General features: G+C 39.8%; 2 long non-coding RNA genes across 2 annotated transcripts in view; one reads left to right on the top strand and one right to left on the bottom strand.

The window, feature by feature from the left end:
* Positions 1 to 17480: 17480 nt before the first annotated feature.
* Positions 17481 to 23132, bottom strand: LOC116086873. The gene is made up of 2 exons (XR_004117171.1): positions 23024 to 23132; positions 17481 to 17695 (listed from the first exon to the last, which is right to left on the bottom strand). It is a non-coding gene; the product is annotated as an uncharacterized LOC116086873 (long non-coding RNA).
* Positions 23133 to 23209: 77 nt separating this feature from the next.
* LOC116086874 overlaps positions 23210 to 24755 on the top strand; it is a 109915-nt gene continuing 108369 nt past the window's right edge. The window contains exons 1-2 of the long non-coding RNA XR_004117172.1: positions 23210 to 23294; positions 23470 to 23508. This is a non-coding gene — a long non-coding RNA (uncharacterized LOC116086874). The remainder of the gene's footprint in view (positions 23295 to 23469; positions 23509 to 24755) is intronic.

The raw sequence follows: 24755 nt of genomic DNA, 5'->3' as shown, positions 1-24755 counted from the left end.
ATTTCTCCAGATATCCCAGCTATCTCTCAATAGCTTGGAGAGGACCTAGTGTGCTGTCTGGATAGTGTTTGATATGTACAATCTATCAGGCATCCATGCTTGTAAAGAAAGAGTGTTGATTTTGTATTTAACAGGAATGTATGAAGAATATTGGCTTTTGGAATTTTTTCCTACTACTCCAATTTATTAAAGTCATGTATTTTCTCATTTTTTTCACACTGAAAGCTTAAAAAAAATCCTTAGGAAGACTTACCATTCTGTCACAGACAGATTCTACCAGAGAAAGAGAGGAAAGGGACTGTTCCACATGGCATCGCAGATCACAGCTGCACCATATATCCCTAGGGCAGCAACAGCCTCTGGTACAGAATGACATGAGGAACGGTGCTCAAGAAGCACTGGTAAGTGAGAGGATAAACTCCACAGGTACTCACCTACCCTTTCCTCACTCACTTACTCACTCACACACTCACTGTGCCTCTCTATCATGCACTTGTAGTGTGAACTTCATATCAAGAACTTGGAATCCAGGAGAGCAGAAATATAAGCAGGTATTTCTAACCATGCAGAGAAATAGCTTCAACTCACCACTAACCAGCAACGGGAAACCTCTCTGTGTCCAAAGCATATACATTAAAAGCAAGAAACGTACTGGGGATAGACCTCAGTAAGTGCTTGAGAAGACCTGATTCTGTTGCCATAACCAACATGATGGCAGCTTATAACCATCTGTAACTTCAGTACTAGACTCCCCATGCCCTCTTCTGGCCTTCACAAGCTCCTGTACACACACAGTGCATGGAAAAATCGCACAAGCACCCACCCACAAATATACAAAAAGAAATTTCAAAAGTGTAACCTGATACTGATAAACTTCTGATATTGTACATGACGGCATCTTGGGCCACAGATCCCTTCCATGCAGCAGTAAGTAATTAGAAGCAAAGCAGTGAAAGAGTATGGAAAAATCTTGCTACCCCTACCCCAGAGAGGCAGTCACAAAGCATGAGCCAGCAAGCCACCAGGGGAAAAAAAAAGTTACCTAAAAGAAACTTAAATCTTGGTCTGGACCAAATTGGTAAAGTGTTTACTGTGAAATATAAGAACCAAGTTTAAAATGGTCTACATATGCAATCCCAGAGGTGGGGAAAGGGAGGCAGGAGGATCCTTGGGGTTGTCTAGCCCACCAGTCAATCCAGACTGATGAGCTTCAGGTTCAGTGAGAAAAAAGATGAGACAGATTGAGGAAGACACACAGGATTGACTTCTAGCTGCAAACACATGTCCGTGCCTCTGCCGTACACATAGACATGTGCACATATGCAAACATACTCACACATACACATTGCACAAGCATGCATACACCAAGAAACTTCATGAAAGCAGAGCTCCATGCTGGTACAGTTTGGTGTTTGCACCTGGCACCTGGTCCAAAGTGATAAAAGACCTGTGTAACAGGCAGCCCCCAGCCCAGCCTGCAGTGAGTCCGACTGAGGTCTACAGTGTAACAGGCAGCCCCCAGCCCAGCCTGCAGTGAGTCCGACTGAGGCCTACAGAGAGCCCTCCAATGAAGGTGAGCTATGTCCAGTGATTTGAAATCACATGTGAATTGCCTGAGTAAATAAAAAAACAAATCACAGCAGACTGGGGGTGGGATTTCCCAGACCTGGACATAGTAAGGAACCTGAACATGAAGAGACCTCATGCATGTCTTAAGTGTTCAGAGAAATTAACCAAGAGTTAAAAGTTATAAGAAAAGTATGGGGCTGGAGAGATGGCTCAACAGTTAAGAGCACTGACTGCCCTTCTAGAGGTCCTCAGTTCAATTCCCAGCAACCACATCATCTATAATGGGATCTGATGCCCTCTTCTAGTGTGTGTCTGAACACAGCTGTAGTGCAATCACATAAAATAAAATAATAAGTAAATAAATCTTTAAAAAAGAAAAGTATGAGAAAAATAACATGAATTTGTAAGTAAAAGCTAAATGAAACTATTTTTTAAAAGCTATTATAGTTTAATAAATGAACTGAAACAAAGACTAATAAATGGCCCTTGATTATTGGTTTAAAAAGCATATTTCAACAAAACACAGTACAGAGTTAATAATTCTAAGAGAATAACACATAAAATCCCAAGCAGGAGAGCAATAGCTTCACTCTAAGAAATGGTACAATAGCTTCACAGAGTGCCACGAACAGAGATTTAAACACTCCCAGAGGTAAAGGGACATATTTAAACAGACAGAATCTGTCTTCAGCTGTGGTAGATGTGTTAAGACAATGAATTAATCTCTTCAGACTATTTGGGGAAAATAACTATACCTGACTAAAATACTATTTTAGAGGTAAGGAAAATAAATGTTTTCCAGGCATATAAACCAAGATTTCTCCCCAAAAGAACCTTGATAGGACACTGTGGCCAATCACAACTTTGACCTTTTTGCACTCAGGAAGCTTTTTCATTATTGTTGTTATTTGATAAGAGAGGCGACACTGTAGGAGTGCAATGAATTTTAGATGTTTCAGTGGGTAAAAGAAATATGCAATGGATAACTGAAACTATTGTTTTTATGGCAATTTTAAAAGTCAATAATATTTAAAGATAGAAGAATTTATGTGCCTGGTTCAACAGGAAATTTAAAGTTAAAATTTAGGAGACCTTGCATAAAAAAACTCAGGTGACCTGACATTTAAAGGATAAGCAAAGGAAGCTGGGAAGATGGCTCAGTCAATAAAGTGCTTATCATGAAAACAGGAGGACCAGAGTTCAGATTCACAGCACTTAATGTTAAATTGTTTTGTTTTTGTTTTGTTGCTGTTGTGCAGTGTGTGTGTATGTGTGTGTGTTTGTGTTTATGTGTGTACAGAGAGAGAGACAGAGAGACAGAGAGACAGAGAGAGATCACAAAAATGGGTGGATTGGGAGGATCTGGGACGAGTTGAGAGAGGGGAAAGAATGTATCCAAAATATATTGCATGGAAGCAAATTTAGTTTAAAGATAACTTTAAAGATGAAAAATGACAAATCCGAAGGCACACTTGTGTGACCTCTGCCCTGGGAGGATAGAGACAGTTGCATTATCAGCTCTTGGCTGACATAATCAGTGAGTCTAGCTTCACTCAGAGTTTTCATGAAGGAAGAGAAGAGAGAGAGATGAAGGAAAGAAACCAATAGAGAAAAATCTCTGACCTACATATACACGCCTTTACACATATGCTATGCACGTACAAGAATATGCATTTACATGCATAAAATGCACACACAAGCACACACTATTCATACGATGAGCAAGATAACATAAGAGAAGTTTGAGAATAATTTATTAAGAAAGAAAAGCCCAAATAAGACTTGATATCCTGAACAAAAGTAAACAGTGTGTCTAGGTGAAGAGTGAGGAAAAAATGCATCTTACCAGGGTCATACAATAAATTGTATGTACGTCCAGGGAAGCATAACATTGGGAGCCATTCCTTTAGATTTATCCAAACAGATATCATGGGTGATCTAGAAAAGCAGAGAGTCCTTGGCATGGTATATTGGGAATACAGTGAGTTGAAGACTGAGCCTACTATGTAAGCAAGAGGAGATTTGGAGCCCCAAATGTGGTTGGGAATGAATCAAAGGAGGAAGGCAGCTGCAGTGACTAACTGTAGAGGGAAGGTTTGCTTTGATTTGATATTAAACTGCTGAGGCACAGTAAATTTGAATACCAATAGCAAGGACCCCATCTAGAATAAGAAATGAAGAGAGGAAATATTTGAGGGGGCAGTGTACAGGATCTGTGATCCAGAACAGCCTCAAAGTTAGAAGTAATCCGTCCTCCACTATGACCGAGTACAGGGTAAGTATCAAGTGCCTACAGACAACATTGGCAGAACTTGGAGTGGAAAACCCATTGCCTCTTTTCAATGTGAAGTAAGAGACAGGGAAACAGGAAGACCAGAGGGAGATCAGGAGTTATGAAATACCCAAGGAGGGAGAACAATGAGAGCTAAGAATTAAGGTTGGGAGAGACAGGAGCCAACAGTGAAGCTGAAGGAGGCTCATCTGTGAGTCTTTGCATGGAGAAGAGAATGCACTATTGAAATGATGGTCCTAAAAGTAACAGACTATGCAGTAGCAGACTCCTTATTTTCTCTGTTAGGAAAACAGCTGGGTTGTGTTTAAGTATCCTTTATCTAGACTATATTCAATGAAATGACTAAAGGGCAAAGAGGAGGGTTAGAACTGTAAGGAAGAAGACACTGGCCTGTCTACCTTAGGTTTAACATTTCAACCTCTCCTGTCTGATTCCTCCTTTACAAAATGGTCACATGACCTCTGGGAACATGAAGATGCGCAGCACAGCTAGCAGTGCTCAGAACAGCACCCTCCTTCACAGTAACACATGAAAGGGAACACCCCGGTGCCAGCCCTCCACTGGGACTCCCAGATGTGAGTGCATGAGTCTTTTAACTCTTCTAAAAGAATACCATTTGTGTTCTCTTGTTTCTCTTTTCTTCCTTCTTTCCATTTCTTTCTAAAGAGAAGGAAAATGTCAGGGAGTGCCATGTTGTTTCTGCCACAAAATATTAGTAAGGCATAACCACAAGGCCAGAAAGCACTGGCCGGATGTTTAATGCACTGTCAGTTTTGATCTAGCCGTTTTGCTCTAAGAGATGTCTAATCTTCTAAACAAAATTGAATTGAATGGATTTCAAAATTGTCTGTGGTGCTACAGTGTCAGTCCAGTTTACCATGAAAATAGCCAACTAGAGACATCCATGAAAGTTTGCAGAACACATGTAGTCCCAGGATTCAGAAGGCTGAGAAAGGAGGGTCTTAAGTTCCAGGTTAGCCAAGGCTATATAACATGACATTATCACACACACACACACAAAAAAAAAAAAAAAAAAAAACTTAAGGTTGTAACTCAGTGGCAAAGAATTTGCCAAGCATGTGCAAGGTACTAGGTTCAATTCCAAGCATAGAATGGATAGAGAGATGATTGATAGATGATAGATAGATAGATAGATAGATAGATAGATAGATAGATGATAGGTAGGTGATAGATGGATAGATAGATATATAGATAGATAGATATTTAGATAGATAGACAGACAGACAGACAGACAGATAGATAGATAGGTAGATACATAGATACATAGATACATGGACAGATAAATAGATACATAGATAGATAATAGAAAAAGAGAGGTAGCCAATGTTCGTCCACATGATGCAGAAGCTCGCTAAAGGCATTATTAAAAATAATTATTAGTGATACTTGAAGATACGTAATGGAGATGGTAATTTCTTGAAAGTCATGATATTTACAAAAATTTAATGAGACCTACTTAATCTTTTTGAAAGTAACTTCAATTACGTTTCAAATATTGGAATGAATATAGGAAAGAAATTAAAATAATTTGTGAAATACTGGAGCATAGTTAATATAAAAGGATGTATATAGTAATTTAAGCATGATAGCCTTATCTGTTCCTATTCTAGCTCCTAAATAATTGACACAAAGACATATTAAGTTTATTAACTAGCTATAAGCACTGTGACTGAGCAGATATTCATCTATTCTCACCCTCTAGGTTATTTACTTTTCAGCCACAGGTCCCATGTTACTTGCAGTCTCACCATGACTTGCTCTGTTTTATGTGTGTCCTCATGGGGAATCCCTTGGCAACTTGTTCATCATCTCTTTCCAGACATTTTCTACATGGTCTCTCTCTACTCTTCATTCCCCTCCCACTTTGGGACACTCTCTGTGGGATCAGAAGTCCTGCCTTCTCTGCCCAGCTCTTTATTAATCAGCCAGAGATAATTAGAAAGCATTCTTTATACAACATTGATACAAGAGATGGCTCAGTAATATTGACAATGCTAGAATCAGAACTGTAAAGGGATCTCTGGGCACAGAAATAGGGATTCTAATACACAGTGCACAAGACCAACCCCCAATAAAAAGACAAATAGATCTACACATAATTGAAGGTAACAATATAAGCAATTCGTGAAAGCATTGAAGAGTATAGGAGATGTACAACTGATGTAGACATTCAGAGAAGAAAAGGAAAAGAGGCAGTTTTACAGGGAGATCATTTGAGTAAAGGACAAGCTAGACATAGGTAAAGATAGAATAAGCCAGAGAGTGAGAAGAAGATAGAAGATTACAACAGATTGCTAGAGTTAGTTTGAGGCCAAACAGGGCAATTCATGAGAGGCAGAGAGTGAGGGTCAAATCCGCTCAGCTTGGAGAGGAGTTTAAGCCAGAACAGCAGAGTTGAAAGAGCCAGTCAGAGCTCAGAAAGAACAAAAAAAGTCTGAGCTGATTCAGCAGTAAATCTCCGAGGCTGAAAACATTCCAGGCCTAGATTCAACTGTACAGAGGCTAAAAGATTCTAAGTCTAAACCTAGGTTAGTAGACTGAGGCAGTAAAATTCCGAGATGACGATTACTTCAGATGAACATGAGATAATTTTACACATGCACAAGAAGGGTACACACACACACACACCCACAAAAAAAATACTGATTTCTATGCTCCTGTGTTTTGAAAGTCGCCAATCAGCATTTCTTTCACTGTTCACACTGATTCCAAGAGCTTGATGCAGTTGCTTCCACTGTGAACAGACACAGGTTCATGAGGAACTAGTCCAGGTCACAGAGTGTGAGGAAGAAGGAGCAGCCATGGCAGACCTTCTGCTTACCTCTTTTACTGGGTCCACAATTAACACTCAAGATAACTATACCAGATCTGTATGGCAGCATCTCTCTGTGTGCCTGATCCTCTTCCCAGACTCAGAAGTCTTCCCCTCTTCCGGAGTCAAACATTCATTATAATTGTCATATTCCAATAAACTGTAAAGTTCAGTGTTGTGTACATGCACCCAGGGGACTTGTGATTTATTCTAGACAAGTATTTTTGCAATATGTTTAGGTCGAGTTCACTTATGTTTTGTTGTTTGAGATAGAATCTTGATATTTAGCCTAGGCAGTTTAGGAATTACTGTGTAGTCCAACCTAGCCTTGAACTTGCAGTATTCCTGTCTCGTCCTCTTAACTGCTGGGATAACAGATGTGTGTCATCATTCTGGACTATTTATGCTACATTGCTGAATCCTTCTCATCCTTTCCCTTGTATAATGAAACACACAAAGACATTTCTTTTAATTCTTTTGCCACCAGCACATGAGATTAATAACAGTAGTTATAGTACTTAATGTTTCATGTCAATTTCCCGACTAGGGAGTTTCTGATTGGCTGAATCCTTTCTAAGGCTTGTTATGCTCACTCTATGTATATTTTCCCAGTCCCTCCCTTTCCAGAGTATTTATGACTGCCATTTTCAGAATCACTAACTAAACCATATCTCTCAAATATAAGGCCAATGAGCAAACTAAAGGTGACCTCATTATATGTAAAAGCCACTTTTCCTTTATTCCCACCCACTCCCAACTACACTATCTTAGGAGTCTTACACTGATAGCTAAGATGATTTGTAGGCATCAAAAAATAATGAGATATTTTCCATAAAGATGTCATTTTGCCAATCACCTTAGAGGTAGCAGATATTCACAGGATATTTTTATTTTGACATAAACTTTTCTTTTCATAACATTGGTGTTTTTAATATGTATTTTTCCACCAGGGGTCATAAAGGATTTCCAAATTGGAGGTAAGGGATCTGAAAAGTCTTGGTGTTTTAGAACTCAGAAAAAAGATAATAAGCCAATGCCACTGCATTCCTCTGCCACTATATGGAAATAAGACTAACAGAAAACTACCTTATACCCAACAAATGTATCCACTATGTATGCATTTTAACTCCATTTTATGATATTATTCAGTCTTAAGGATGAAATATTAAGATATTTATGGAAGAATTTCCTGCCATTTATCTGTAGGAAGGAAAGCTTCAGGCAGCTAATGTTCTTTCTGTCCCTTCAAGTTTACACATCAGAGCCCTTATTTGTATGCACCCAAACTAAGCATTTTGCCAGGGGACACATATCCCTGTGTATCCTGCTAAAGAGGTGACACATGAATTCCTGAAATGCTTGAGATGACAAATAACCCAGCAGGTCTAGACTCTTCCCCTCCTGCCCTGAGCTGCTGGCAATCTATTTCAAATTTTGTGTGTATCGCAGGGTGAAGCACGCGTCATGGACTGCCAGCATTGCCCCTGGCAGCGGAGTTAGGTTCAAGTGTTTGCAGACAAGCCAGAGAGGGAGAGTGTAGCACATCTCTAGGGGTTTGAATAGCCGAACCACTGCACTCTGAACTTCTTTCAAAGGTTCTATGATGTCATGGGAAACTCTACTAAATAATTATCATGGGAGAAGGCAGAGAGAAAAGGAGAGAAGAGAAGAGGGACGGGAAAGGGAAAGGAAGGGGCAGAGGGAGAAAGAGATGGAGAAGGATAGAGCAATTTTCTTTAAGTGAGCCTTTCACTCATCCACGGAGATCTCATTTGGATATATAAATTTATTCTTAATAACTTGCTTAGGGACTTTTTTAAGTTGAAGCTAGCCATAATAGTTTTGTTAAATACCAGGTTAGTACTTTCAGCATACACACACAAAACAAGGTTGCTTCTTCAAATCACATGAACAGAGTACCTAGGTAAATCATGAAGATGACCATATTGGGGCAGAGATTTTGTCAGAAGCCACATACAACAACATGAGTCCTATCAGACTAATTCCATGAAAACACTAAGCTCACCACCTCCTCATCTCTTTCTCCATTGTGCTCCACAAATGTTTGTAAATATGTGATGGGAATTTTATAACACCTGATCAGCCTCTGAAACCACCATCTTCCCTACCTATCTACACTTTGTCTAACTTCTGCCATCTTGTCAAGCAGTGCAATGAGCCTGTCTGTTAATATTCACTCCTGATTTTCTTTAAAGAGATAACCTAACCATGTCACAGTGCAATTCATAACAGTGACCCAAGTACTTCCCACACACCTGCTGTGCTCTGGGAGAGCTGTCTTAGGCAGCCTTGGCACTGCCCTTGGGTTGTACATGGTTCAGGTTAGCCTCTTCTTTCTCCACTGCCACTAAAGCAAAGACAGACAGCAACAACACAGTCTCCAGTCTTCTTACCTCCCTCCCCACCACTCCAACTAAGAAATGTTGTTGATTCAACAAGATGATGAAAAATCTCAATTACAGAAAGAAACAGCAAACATAAATGTAAGTAACCTTTTTCAAAAAAATCTATTAACAAGTAGTGAATTGGAAGGTTTAAAATCAAACTGGCAGATTGAGGCTAAGTATGTGGCCAATTCAGATAATTCTTTGGGGAAAAAAACATATTTTGCACAACAAAGGAGAAAATAGAATTGACCCATTTCCATAAAACTTCAGAGAATATTTTATTCAAACAGCTTACAGGATTGTGTATATCCTATAATATCTAACTCAGAGAAGAAATGCACTGCTTACACTAGTAGAAGATTATAAAATAACTTTTCCAAATTAAAAATGGAGTAATGGCTAATCTATTTACATCTTGTTATAATTTTCTTTTAATTTTTAACATCATAAGGTAGATATTTCTTAGTGTCCCTCTCGTCCTGTTTTGTTTGTTTGTTTTGACTTTTGAGACAAGGTTTCATAGTCTGGCTCAAGCTGAATTCAAACTTGGGGATCCTCCTGTCTCTGCTTCCTCAGTTCTGAGATTCCAGTTATTGGTACATGGGCCGTGTATCCAAATTTGGGGAATATAAAGAACATTTACTACTTGTGCTTGCCATCCTACTTTTAAGTAGCAGACATTTAAGCCAATTTTGTGCAGAAATTAAGCCAATGTCACAAAAATGTCACAGGAAGCCTACATATTAAGCATTGTGACTTTTAATTTTTTTTATTCGAAGCTAAAGTAATCTTTGACAAGTTCATCTGAGTTTCCATCTCCTCCTTTATGAACAGTTGACAAAATGTTTTCTTGTCCTTTCTCTGAGGCTAATTCAAGAATTCATTGGTCTTCTGTGAATGTCCTTGTCCTTTGAGCATTTTTCCAGGAACTGTCTGCCCGGGGGGGAGGGGGGGTGTATTGTGACACACAGGCCCTGACACCTTTGGTGGCAAATGAAGCAATATACTCTTCTCTCAGAATGTCCATCACCACCCACCCTGCATTGTAAAGGACTGCTCGGCAATGTTTGCTCACGGGCATTTCGAACACCCTTTAGCACATAGGGACACCACACCAGTGAGAGAATCTGACTCTGTCATCGGAAAGTTTGGCCAGAGGATTTTATCACATTGGTTTCACAGTCTAAAATGTAGGTAAGGTATCTAGAAGAGAGCAGAAATAGATCCCCCAGACCAAACCACCTAGCTCCAGAGTTCACTCACCTCCATAATTCCTTAAACACGATACACTTTCCAGGAGATCTTAGTCCTTGTTTCTTTGGCACAGAAAAATACTACCTTGAAGGTGGCCTTTGGAGGATGCTATCAGCTAGGAGAAATCAGCTAGGAGAATTAACTTAAAAGAAATGGCAAGTTAAACCTTGGAAAGAATTTTGAAGATGGACTGGACAGTTGAGCTCTTGATTCGGAGGATGGTGATGCTACCGTCCAGTGGAATCGGTGAAGGAAGCTGGTTTTCGTTTCATGTACCAGACAACATACTCAGATGCCAGAAGTTTTGGCAACAGATAGGGGCTATACTTGTTCCCACCTGTATCATTTTCTTGGCAAGAATTATCTGTGACTAAAGTTCTTTGGAAAAATTCGCCTACCATGACATCGGCCAGAAATATCAAATGCCACCTACATCAAGGAGAGGCAACCTAGATGAACAGCTCCTATGTGTTATATTTATTTCCAAAAAGCACATTGAGGACCAGCACAAAAACATATGAAGTGACTGTGTAAGCACCCAACTATGTCTGTCAAAGCAGGTGAAACTAGAAAGTCAATGTCCTTCCCATGTCCCACTGGTCTTCCAGTGTCAAGCGGCACCCACCTGCTGTGCTCACAGTACCTACTGCATTGCCAGTGTGCTGAGTCCTTGCAAAACTAGCCCCTTGCACTAAACACCAGAGAAAGATTTTCACCAGGACACAGAGCTTATTGTCATGGGCATTCCAATCATATGTTTTCTCCTCCCTCCTGGTGTCTGTCTCTGGCTCTCTTTTCTCAGATAATGTCTTATATCATCTACATTGGGAGTGCACATCAGTCCAGAGAGACCTGAGCTTTCCTTTCAGCCTTCCTAGCCCCTGACTGTGGGTTCCTAGTTGAACCCTCACTACTACATTGCAGACGCAAAATACAGCTCTATCTTCTATGAAGTTAGCGTTTGCCTCTCTGCTCTCTTCCATGTGTCAAAGTGTTGTTAGACCCATCTATACATCAAATGTACTAAACAATTAACAGTTTTTCTAGCAAGCTCCAGCAGTTGCCTTGCTTTGTACATGAGAATCTTTTTTTACAAAGTACAGCACAGTTCCTGAAAGTGATAACTCAATAACACCCATCTAATCTCTATTTCTTTGTTTTCTTTGTTCAGTCTGTGAAACACAAGCTTACTTGCAATGCTGAGGCCCAAACCTTTGAAGTGGTTTAATAGGGAGGAAAAATTAAGTGTGATGAAGATTATTTTAAGACAAAATAACGAAATTCTGGAGCTGATGGGCATAAAAACTGTGTTGACATCTCAAAGAGTAAACCAAAGGTCACTCTGTCTTCTACCAGGTTTGTCCACAAGCTAAGAAAATGACAATTAAAAGGGAGAAAAATCAACCAACTATCCTTGCTCCCCACAAATGAAAATCTGGGTGGGATTGTGTATCTGTAAGCCAGACAAATGACTACACTGAATGAAAAACACACACTTGAAGCTTAGCTTCTGAGTACATCATTGCCTCAACCCATGACATGATCCACTTTGTTGTCTAAAACATAAAGTTAACCCTAACTAATAGCCAAACTTAATTTAATATAGATCCCAATACTTTATCTCTTAATAGTAAGCCAACCCAGGGAAAATGAGTTTAATTAGTTGCTAATGTTTGTGATTAAGTCTTTGCAGTACACTGTCAGTGGTGATGCTTTTAATGAGTACATGGATTCTCTTGTCTCAAATGTAGACTTCAATCAGTGGTTACACATACGTTCTAAAGGACTGAAGCCCTTTCACAACTGTAGTTTTGCCTGTCAACTTAGACACAGGTACTATCATGATACTGTGTGTCCATGTAGAACAGAGGTGGATGTTAGGTGACTTGTTCAGTGACCACTCACCTCAGGTTTTTAGACAATGTCTTTCACTGAACCCAGAACTTCATTCATTCAAATAATTGGCCAGCAAATTCCAGTGACCATCCTACCTGTTTTTCCAACTCTGGCATAACAGAGGTGAGCCACTGCATACAAATTTTTATGTGGGTGCTGGTAACCCAAACTCAGGTTCTCATGCTTATGGACCGAGAACTTTACTATCTCCCCATACCATTTAACACTTTACAAAATGAAAATATGTTAATCTATGTAGACAACCTTTTCATTTCACTCCTAGTAGTAAGAAGATGTATTCTTTTATCATCAAAAGACATGTTTAGATGCTAAGACACTGGGCATATTTAGCAAACCACCTTAGAATGGATAGGGATCTAAGTGCACCATCTTTTGATAACTCAGTACCACACTGTCTCCTTCAAAGGTTTATCTGCAATGGCCTAAATCCTCCCAGTAGGCTTTTAAAAGCTTCTACCTCCTTCCAATAGTGCCGAGGCGCAGAGCAAGCTTGTCATACATTTGCACAACACATCAAAAACACCAAATTCTTTCTTGGTTCGTGAATTTTGGACCTGGCTTGAATGGCTGGAACAATGTGTCATTAGTCACATGCAGTATAGGAGCTCCCACGACATGTAAGCCATGTATATCTAACTTGCGTCCTCACATGGTATGGTGGTCCCCAAACAGCCCAATTACTGGTACCATGTTCTCTGTCTCCCAGATAAATCATTCAAAGATTAAGGAAAAAGTTTACCTAGTTACTAAGGTCTCAGCCCTTAAGGACTAAAATATTAACCAAGAGTAACTTCTGCCAAAGTCTATTATCTAACATGGTACTAGATAAATGGATAGACTAGGAAGAAAGAGAATATAACCCTTTTTATTGTAGATAAACAAAGAATAAATGTATTGCTATAAACTATCTTTATTTTACAAAACAATTCATTCTTGTGTCCTTTATATAGTGAATATACCAAAGACATTTAGACTCCCCTGTTCTGTACAACTGATTATTCATGAGTCATTTAGTCGAAACCTGTTTATTGCAGAGAAGGTACAAACGCCATCTCTGCTTTAGTCAGAGGCTGAAACTTATGTTATTAGAGCCTGTGTTCCCGTTTTGCAGTGTTATTTAAGATCTGGCAGTTGCTGGCTGTTTGCTTTTGCCAATCTGACTTCAACATCTAAAGGTCTTCCAAAAATCTTCTCTGCCAAGAAATTACTAGCTCAGAATGAGATTCTGAATAGCAAAAGCATTAGTGGAGGATTTACCTCACCCAGGCCAGTGCTGGGGGATCTGAAAGGGACTGTCGCTTGTCACATTAATTATGTGCTTGTCAGATGGATCTGAGTGGGAAGAAATTCTACACTCGAGGATCTCCAAGACAACCTGAAACAAATGTTCCTCATACAGAATTTTGCCATTTCCTGGCAGGGGAGTCAGCCCAGGAAAAATCTTCATGTAATTCATTTTTTTTTTCTCCACACTATGACGGATGGCAGACCCTGGGGCTGGGGAGTACAGATGGAGCATCTCTTCTGCCAAGGCAGATGGTCAGCCTCAGAGGCCCAGATCTATCTGTATCGATATGTTTCTGAAGAGCCAGTTTTTGTATCTCAGTATACACTGTCTGGAACTCTCAGCATTCACTGTGCCCATAATGGCTCTCTTTGCCGAAGCACCCTAGCAACGTATCGTATCAACTAACCAAATAAGCAGACAGTGGTACAAGTGGCGTTTATCCAACACTGCAGGAGGGCAACAAGGATCTGCCACCATCCGGAGACTCAGAATGAATGTGTGCTGAAGCCGGAGCCACTGAAACAGCAACGTGAATCCAGCCATAAATAATGAAACAAAGCAATGTGGCCTTTTAGTGCTATTCACCAAACAGAAGCTATGCAATTGCTAAAATTACATAAATCATTTTGGACTAACTGTATTTAAATTGGCCTAGTTAAGCCTCCCTGTTCCCACCCTTGAATATATTACTTAAAAGACTTTCCTATCCTGTGAGAACAATTTCTTTTGAGATTGTTACCTATCTGAAAGAAGAGACAGGAGAATCCTAAGAAAGTCTACCATAGGTCCAAGGTTCAACCATTCACTTAAACATACTATGAGGATCAAGTTCCTCAGAGAAGATCTCTCTTTGCTTCTGCACCATGGCCTACTGTACTGGCTACTCACTCCAAATGAGACTTACTGTGGGGACTCACATGGAGTAGCTACTTACATCACACCATCAGGGTTCCTGAGAGGCTCGGGCAGGAACACTGCTCAGTTTGAAGCCAGCCTGACCTACATTGTGATCCCCAGACTATCTTGAGCTACAGAGTGAGACCCTGTCTACAAAGTAAACAAAATTCAAACAAAATGGACTCTGACAAGATTATCTGGGGACTACAGCAATACGCACAACAAACAATATATGCTTATATGATCATGTATAACATAGTACCATGTACAATGAATACAGAGAATGAAAACATATGTTAAGGTTTAAAATTAAAAAACAAAATAAAAAACAATTTGTTCCAAAAATCCTTAAAATACAAATCCTGGATCTTAAAGTAGCTCATAACTGCTGTTTGATTTTTCCTATTTTTATTTCTTATTATTATGTTGAATGTGAGTATAAAGCACAGCATACACATGGAAGTCAGAGGATGGCTTTGTGGAGCTGGCTCTCTACATGGTCTTGGGGGATGGAAATTAAGACACTCTTAGCCACTGAGTCTTTGCTGTCCCTTTGTAGATGGCCTCAAACTTTCAGTCCTCCCTGCTGTGCCACCCAAATGCTGGGGTGATTAGCATGAAGCATCATACTCAACATAACTCAGAACAGTTAGACAGTTGAAAGTATTTCAACATACCAACTTGTACTTAGAAGGTAGGACATGAGGAGATCGAAGGAATTAACTAAAACGAAAAGCTTCTTTGTCTGAGAGGCACAAAGAAAGCAAGGGATGCAGTGACTTTTCAAGACCAAACTTCATAAAGTTTGAGGTAGAGGCAGCCATTGACTTTGACTAGGTTGAGACTCCTCTCTTACTAAACAGCACCTGCCATGGAATGCCTGTAGAGAGGAACTTCTACAGATACACTGTTCTCCAGGTATGGAGATAAGAACGTCATAAACTTTGCTATATGATACTCTAGCCTAGAGTAATTCAGAGATGTACTCAATGCCTAATGATGAGTAGGTGGTAGAGCTAGAAGTCTAAGCTCTTCACTGCTCTAAAGGATTTTCTAATTACCACAAACAGTAAACTCAAGCAAAAGAGAAAAATCACTGGGCCCATATTTCAACACCACCATCCACTAACTTGAACACGGTACATGTTATAAAAAGATTCAGAACCCAATTTCAACGCTGGAAAAAGATAACAATCTACCCAAGAGGTTATTGGGGTTTATTGACATTGGGATTTCATTAAATCATCCCAATGTCAATAAAGCACCTACCTACTTCGTTGTAGGAACGCAATAGACACTCCAGAATCTAAAGGTCTTTTATGAAATTGTACTCCTGAAGCATCATGCTTAGCTGTGGGACAATAAAATAAGCAGTTGTTTCATCCAAAGAACAGTAAGTTGCTAATAAAAAGAAAAGGAAAAGGGATTCATGTAGCCAACTCTGCTTTCTGTGCCTTGAGAATATGTCAGCCCTTGCTTCCTCAGGGTTTCTCACCCCACCCATGTTTTGTACCCCTCTTATTCACGTGTAACTTTAGTAGGATGGTGCCGTGGCCAAGTTCAAACTCTTCGTGACTCAGGTTTGCTTTTGCACTGAAGACAGTTACAGCATCTGAAAGCTCCATGATGCTGTGAGGATAAAAGGAGAGAATCCACATAATAGACTTACAGCAAGAATAGGCAAAGTGTCGCTGGTTTAAAACATCCTCTGTTATTCTTATCATGACCATAATAGAAATCCTTTCCTGAGGTCACTGAGAAACAGGGCTGAAGGAAAAGTTCAATCGTTTTGTGGATATTGTGGGTTTCTTTTATTGTTTTTGAGACAGAGTCTCATTGATCCCAGGCTGTTCTTTCAAAATTTTTATGTAACCAAGATGGACTTGAGCTTATAATTACTCTGCCCAAGTTCTAGGATTACAGATGTGCCACACTGCCCAGTTTGTGCATTGTTGAAGATGAATCCCACCCAGAGCTTCATGCTTGCTGGGCAAGAATCCTATCCTGGTGACTCTCTCTCTCTCTCTCTCTCTCTCTCTCTCTCTCTCTCTCTCTCTCTGTCTCTCTCTCTCTCTTTGTGTGTGTGTGTGTGTGTGTGTGTGTGTGCTGCATGCACTTGTCTACCCCAGTAGGTCTACAGTATCAGGGTTAAAACCAATCATGGGCAAGAGGCATTATGACTCCAAAGGGAGTCTGTCTCCTGAGGTAGCCCAGTCGCTGACATCTCCTAACTCAGACGTGTTCTAGATTGATCTCTGCTATAATCTGTGGAGAGATCGGTGTGCTTTCTTTATTCAGGCATAAAGGTGCCCTAAGAAATATTTTGTTATAGCTAACACTGAGATTGAATATTATTTCCTGGCCTTCACAGTGTTTCAATAATCTTAATAGATTTCTTAGCTGTAATTAGCTGGGAATTTTTATTAAAAAGCTGTCTTACCATTCATGGTGTCTCAAGAGTTAGAGATAGCAGTTAGGCACTTTTTATCAGAGCAGTCCCACACACACACACACACAAAAAAAAACTGTTTTACTGCCAATGAGAAGTTAGAAGTTGTAGGGCTCCCATCACTAATTATTTATGTTACAGCCAATGAATGCTAGAATACGACCTTCAGCTACTTGCTTCAGACAGACCCTGAGAGTTTATCTTGGAGCTGCCAGGACAACCTAGCCCAAGTAGAAGGACACCACTGCTCCTCCGCCTTGCACCTGGCTGTTTGATTTTACTGACCTTGATGTAGCCATCTCCTGCCTATGTGACTTCTGTAGTTTGCCCTGTTTTCTGTATACTATATAAGCCTGATTTCTACTTTGTACAAATGGCATTCAGTTACAGCACTCCCTTGTGTCTGTTTCTGTTTGTCATTTCTTCGCCAACGCCTTGTCTACCTGACTAGGACCCTGTTCCCCCATGGGTTGAGGGAGGCCCGAACTGGCCAGCCCATGGTGTGTGTGTGTGTGTGTGTGTGTGTGTGTGTCTGCTTTCAGTTGAGAAATCAGAGTGAGAAAAGTTACTGATAATTAGATAGTAAAGAAATGTTTTCCAGATATACACATGCATGTGTATGCATAGGTATCTCTCTCACTCGTTAAAGAGAGCATGAAAAGAAACATGTAAGAAGACACGCTGCACTTTGTTATCAGGACTGCAGAATTCCCAGGTAGAATGGTTAGGGTGGAAGTCAGTCCTATGACTTCAGAGTCCACGTTCCCTCTGCTAAGCAGTGCTGTCCCTGTGGGAAGAGACAAGGTATTGAGCTTAGCTAATATTCATACACTGACATTCAACCCCTCAAAAAAAATGAAATTACTTTAAAATAATGATGGAAGTGCTTTTAATTCTGATTACCCAAATACATATTCTGAGGATAAATTTTCTTGTAGATGAAGCAGTACAATTGTTAAGATAATAGCGGTGACCATGGTTTTGCAGTTGGTTCTTATAAACTCAACTAGCACTTTAACCTAGTCACATTAGCCATTAGTCAAAGCATTTGAAATAAGTAAATCTCAGACTCTCTCCCCTCCCCAAATTTCTGTTAGATAAATGGGATTAAAACCTCACTTTCGTTGACTTTGTCTAAGCTCAGAAGTGCATGTGGACAACAGATTCTACAAAGATATTACTAGTTTCCCACTATAGTCTGTGAAACATAGTTGCCATTCCAAGGTCACAATAATTAGCATTTTAGCATCTGGAGGTTATTACCCCTCCAAAACATGCAATACACACACACACACACACACATACACACACACACACACACACACACACTTTTTTAAAACAAGTAACATGCACACAGTAATTTTCCTTGTTGTGAATCTATGCCTTCTTCATAGTGCATTTTGCCAAAGAAACATTGGACATAAATGAACATTCTCAGGTATCCTAGCAACAGGATGTGATTAATAATACCTCTCAGAGCAGGGCAGATAAAATGACTTCGAATAAATGCAAACTCAGAATTGGCTACTGAGAAATTGGTAGTGCAGTGAGGGAAGGTTGATCAGATTCCATGACAGACTTTATTGTACACAGATGGAAGCAGGGAGGAGAGAGAAGACACTTTAGATGGAGAGTGCATTAGAGAATGAAATGATTGCATACACGGGCACATTCTCCCCTCTATTCACATATGTGGGAACATGTCTGTGCTTGTGTGTGCATATGCGTCATCTGCAAATGCCATCAAATCACTTTCCTTAGGAGTGGTGACAGTCGCTGAGGTGCCCGGTTCATTATTGGGGACACACTCTGTATGTGCCAGTATTTGCCTGTGGCTCTAACATATCGCAAAGAGTCAACTGTGATCATGAGCCTTCTATACAAAAGCTCTGGAATATAGACTGTAAATGGATGTGTATTTAATGTTTCTCTGTGTAACAAGACAAATGCAAAAAGCTTTGAATGGCATCAAAGATCGGTATACATAAATAGTCATAAAATTTGAAATTTTAGTGTTCAATTAAGTACATTTTCTCATATAAGAGAAAAATTTTACCCCGCAAATTCAATTTTTATGAGCTGATGATCCATTTTTATTCCTCACAGGTGGAAAACTGCATCTCGGTTTACACAGAAATAAGATGCAAAGCATAGTTTGCTGCTTTTAAACTAGAATGTTATAAAATAAAGCGTAAGTAGGACAGAATGCCTGCTCATTATTCTGAAAGCCTCTCCGTTACTTTATCACCCACTTTTCTAATATAATAGTTTTCTAGGTTGTCAGTTGTAATATAAATACCTGCTAAGAGCTATATTCTGATTGTGTGTTTGCTAAATCTGAGCAGTACTAAAATCAGCTTCATGTTCTCTAGTGTTTCAGTGGGGGTGGGGGTCTTACAGGGCTCCCCGGATGCCAGCGCCATCCCAGGCACTGGTCTTCAAGGCATAGCAGGAAGCATCAGAAGGCAAAAATAGGTCTCACAGCATCTAAGCATTAGCCATGCCCTGGACTTAGAGCCTGTGATATAAGCAAACAGCTAGGGGAGCCCCAAGAGGAAGGGACTTCCGAGAACTGTTACAAGCACTGTGCTCTAGGGGTCAATGGGAATTGACCCCATAGAATTTGAAAGTCAGGAATTATAAGGAAGGGCATTCCAGGAAGCTCTTGGGGGAGGCATAACATCTCACTATGAATGGTACTTAATGGATGGAGGGTGGACGCAGGTGGTAGCAAAATCATCCAGTCACAAATATCTTATTAAAGGACATGGACTTTAACCTTCAGCAGAGAGGAACAAGAGCAGAGAAGGCAGTGCAGTCAGTTAAGAGTCCCTTCATATACAACAGGTGGTCTCGGGAAAATAGGTCAAGTTCATGACTACAGTGATGGCAGTGAGAGAGGAGGATAGTGAAAGGCTTTAAAGAGAAATAGTGTGGAGGCTGGGGAAAGGCAGCTGCTGGAGAGCCTTAGGTTTGTGTTCAGACGTCTGAGTAGGAGCCACCAGGACTCAATCGCTCTGGAATAGAATAATCACCTGTGATGGACGTGAAATACACTGTGGCAGAAGTCACACAGCCTGGGATTTCCACTAGCCTTCAAACCTAGGTAGAATTTGGATCATAAGATATAGGTTGCAGACTAATTTCTTGCTCTGGAAACCAAAGTTGAGAGAGCACAAGATTACATCATCCACACAGAGCAAGATAAAGAGACTGAAAAGACAGCTAGCAGGTCGTCTCTGTGCAAGCACACAGGCTAGCGGCCTTCGGTCAATGTGATTTGTCTTAGGTACTTTATCTTTGTAATTTAAAGTTTAGTGTGTATACAACTAAAAGTACAAATCCAACTGCTGTTCCCTGTGATAGACCTGCTAGCAGGAGAGAATCATTAAGTAACTTTTATATAGGCATCTCCACTCACAAAGCTCTTTTGTATAACCCAGGAGCAAAAATTGTTTAAAGTCTCAGTAAAACCTTCAAATGTGTCTTTCACACTCCCTTCTGAAACACTGGATCACAATCTCTCATAGAATTTTGTCCACTTACATGGGCTCATTTCATTTCCACGGCGTTGAAAACATGCAGCTTCTGGTTCCTCACTTTTAAGGAAGAGAGCTACCCAGACCTAGCATGTCTGTGGTTGTAATACCTTGCCTGGTAAACTGACACAAGCTTTGAGCACATTCATAATAATTTTTGGGGTCTAAACAATGATAAATTTTTACTATTTTACAAGTATCTGTGGGTATCTTGTGAACGGCTGTTTTTGTCTACCAACTCCTTTCTTTTGCTGGGATGAAATAGCCGTTTGAGTAAGAAAATGTTCATTTTAGTTGACTGTTCCAGAGAAGCCTTGGTCTGTTATGGTGGAGGAGGTATGCCAGAAAGATCATGAGCCTAGCCCATCATTTTTCAGAGGTGGGAGAAGAAGAAGTGAGGCCAGACAATAGTCAACCCTATCTCCACCCCCATGCCTTCCACTGACAATCATTCTTTGAGCAAAGCTCCATTCCCTAAAGGATCAATAGCCTTCCCAGACAGCACCATCCACTGGGAAATTGTTCAAATATAGAAACTCATCAGAGACATTATTCATCCAAAGTCTAACACCATGGCCCCATGAGCTTGCATGAACCAGAGTTATCTAAGTTCCTGACTATGGCTACTGACAATAATGTTTGTGCCTCTGGGATGCTGATGGTTGCTGATGTGAGCTCACTGGATATTGACAAGAGGCTTCAGTCCAGTGCCATGTGGGCTTTTCAGTGGACTGTGTAGTTATCTTCATGTACATTATCTGGCTTCCACAAGAGGAAGAATTTCAAGGGACAGAAAGATGGAAATTTTGTGTTTTATGCCCAGGCTTGGAGGTCACCCTCCACTATTTCTACAAAACCTTGTTTACACAAGTCTATCTAATTCAGTGGTGAGAAATATTTAAAAGGAATGGGATGTCAAAAGGATGGAAGATATGGGCCACTGAGGATGCCGGGACTACTTAAACACCTTCACTTTCAACTTGAGATTCCCAAGAACTCATTCTAATAGAAGTTAGGGATTCTCAAGAGCCTCGCAGTCTACAAATACTTTGCTAAATCAAGCTTTGCAAAAGAAAAAAAAATATTTTAAAGTTCATGAAAACATATGAAGCACCTAGCCATCCAAAGCGCATAACCAAATAGGGAGAGGTAGCTCACCCTGTAGAAAACTTTCAAAAGGAAACATGCCTCACTTGGTAATAAATGAGGCCTTTAAATGGACTGTTCATACTATTTATCTGTTTGAATCATTGAAATAAATTGCGACCTACAAGTCTTCTGGAAATAGCCTAAATGAGAATGATTAATCAGGGTGTCAATTAAAGAGATCCTCCAATGCATGCGTGTGGAGGAGGGGAGTCTTGTATTTTTGTTTTTTTAAAGACATTAGGGGCTTGAAGAATCTATTGGATAACATTTACATATAGCATTGATGTGCTATATAACTCCTTGATAATGTTCCAGCCATGAAATGTTACTAGGTAACAAGAAAGTGACTATGGGAGGGATGGCTCTCATGCTAAGGCAGTGCTATTGCCTCCACTTTGGTGTTCTTTCACACCATTAGCCTTGGGTACAGCTCCTTACCTGAGCCTTGAGGCCTGTAGAAGTGTCCCATTCATTAACGTTAACACTGGCTTGTGTCAGCTAGAGCTCTCGCTCCATCAGACCAATTTATAAGCTGCAGACCTCCATGAGTGAGAACTGGCATCCTCCCCCCCAATCTTCCTCATTGCCCCCTTATTTTCTGGCTCCTCCCACAAAGATACCATGTAAATGAGCTAACGGCTTTGGATGCTCTTGCAACCCCTAGCCCAAACTTCCCAGAACTTTACTGTTAGTTTTCAACTCAGATTGCCCTTGATTTCCCAAGGATCTCTGCTACTTCTGTGTTCTCATGATCCCATAGACAACAGAAATGTGGTGCTATGAATTCTCAGTTATTGACTTTGCACTATGTGTCTGTATCATCTGCCTTTACATTCTGTCTAATTCTACACTTCAACCATCTGCAGAAGATCAACATATCCTCCTCCTATAATCTCAGTTTTGATCTTTGCTAAACCTCCTAGTCCCATACACTTTAAACTCAGTAAATTCACATAAAATTCCCCATTTCATTACCCTATCACTTACCCAAGAGCATCACCACATGTCCCAGTTATCTGAGTAAACTTGATCTTGCTACCTGCCTTTAACCTCACCTTTTGTAAATCTCTGGCCTCTGTTTTGACTCCTATCACCTCTGGAAACCACTACTTTTCGTTCTCATTAACCATAACCCAGTTCACTCATTACCTACTAGATAAATTCTATAGACTATTATTGGAGGTTATATCCCTAAAGCAAGCTGTAAACATTTCCTCTGAATGAATTGCATGGTATACGTAGGTTACTGTATTCCTATTTGGTCAGTCCTTGTTTCTGCTGTGCTGATCATTGTTGGTCTTACTTTATTTAGCTTTCCCCCCTAATGATTTAATAGGAATTATTACCAGTTAGGCTTATTGTTGGGAAACAGTCTTTAATCAATAGCCTTACTTGGTTCTTAGACATGCTACACACTATGTACCTACCAGGCAAGATGTCACCACTAGTGCAATAGTGGCATGGCTGTTAGAGTAGCCACCCATTTTCTGATGAGATTTCAGGCCTTCAATTCAGGAGGGAATTTATACTTGGAACTCTAAACCTAGTACTCTGAATTCCATGGTTAGATGTCACAAGCCCCAGTTGGAAGCAACCATTGTTTCTGAATGGTCATGCTATCAAAACGGCCTTCTTGCTAACAGATTGTTAAAGCCCCACAGAACAGTTCTTATATGCTTATGATTTTATTTTGTAAAGGTGACTTGAAAGCATTTTTTTCTCTTTGTCAACTATGAGCACTCATTATTAAATCACTCAAGGCATGACTGCGAGATAGTGGCTCTGCTCTGACATTATCATAAACTGACTTTTCATCTTCATTATAGTATCATATTCTCATGACCCTACTCCATAACTTCTCTTCTCATTTCAGGGAGAATAGAGAAGAAAAGAGAACAGAAAGGAGTACTGGGTAAGATTTCACTTAATTAGCTTCAGTTCCATTTTTTGCTTTTATTTCCAACTTCTAAAATGTGGCTGTAACTTCACAGTTGAGTTTTCACATTAAAATTTATCATTTATGATCCTGGACTTGATCAATATTAAATTAATTTAAAATAAGTTAATAGACTTAGATTTTATTTTAGCTTTCACATCAATCAATTATAACCCTGTCATTATGTTTTTCCATTCAAAAGAAAATGAGATGGGATGTTTAATTTTTCATGATTCCATAACAAAAAGTCTTACAATCAGCTATTTAAAAATAAGGATATTGTCAACCAGCTTATTTTCTAGACATCTATGAATCTCAGTTGTTTTTCTGAAAACCATTTGTGCAAGTGTTGTTTTCTTCAAAATTGTATTAACTGTTTAACTTAGAAAATCTTTGTATCTGAGAGAAACTATTAATGCGTTATTAATGATTATAAAATATAAGCTTGTATTTCTGGAGGTGCATGTTTCTTGAGTCAATGCAATTGTATAAATTATGGTGTCAATATGTGCTAACTAATACAAAATAAGCTTTTATAGTTCCATATTTTCTCTTCTTGGCTTTTCACTTGGCTTTTCACTTAAAATCATGGGGGAAGATAAATGTCATTCACTGAAGAAGCATTCATGTTAAGACATTGGAGCCCACTAGGTACAGATCTGAGGACGATCATGGGACATGTTAATTTCACTTACATACCTGTGTCCACCCCTCCACAAATTTTGACAGCTTCTTATCCCTATAGTAGTTGAGAGCTGCCAATGTAAAGATAAGTTATTTTTAATACACTTCTTCCAGCTACATGTGTGTATATGTGTGTGGGTGTGTGTGTGTATGGGGTGTGTATGGGGGGGGGTGTTCTCAGATGATATGTATTTCAATAATCTACCCTGATTAATGGACGACAGAGTCTGCACCCTCATCTGAAAGGGAACAGAGCTCCAGAATTCCTTGTCACCTCTACCTAAATGTAACATCCATCTAGGACATTTTGGCAACAGAATTGCTCTTTCATCTTCCCTTTTAAAACTCACTCCCATTGTCTTTGTTCTGCCTCTTGAAGCCCAATAATGCATACAAAATATATATACATATATATGCATGTATGTATATATATACATACAAATGTGTATATACATATGTGCATATATACACACATACATGCATGCATACATACATACATACACACACATGCATACACACACACACACGTATGTATGTGT

Source organism: Mastomys coucha, unplaced genomic scaffold (genome assembly GCF_008632895.1).
Source record: "Mastomys coucha isolate ucsf_1 unplaced genomic scaffold, UCSF_Mcou_1 pScaffold13, whole genome shotgun sequence".
Lineage (NCBI taxonomy): Eukaryota > Metazoa > Chordata > Mammalia > Rodentia > Muridae > Mastomys > Mastomys coucha.
Note: the sequence above shows the minus strand (reverse complement) of the source record. Positions and strands in the feature narration are given on the sequence as shown.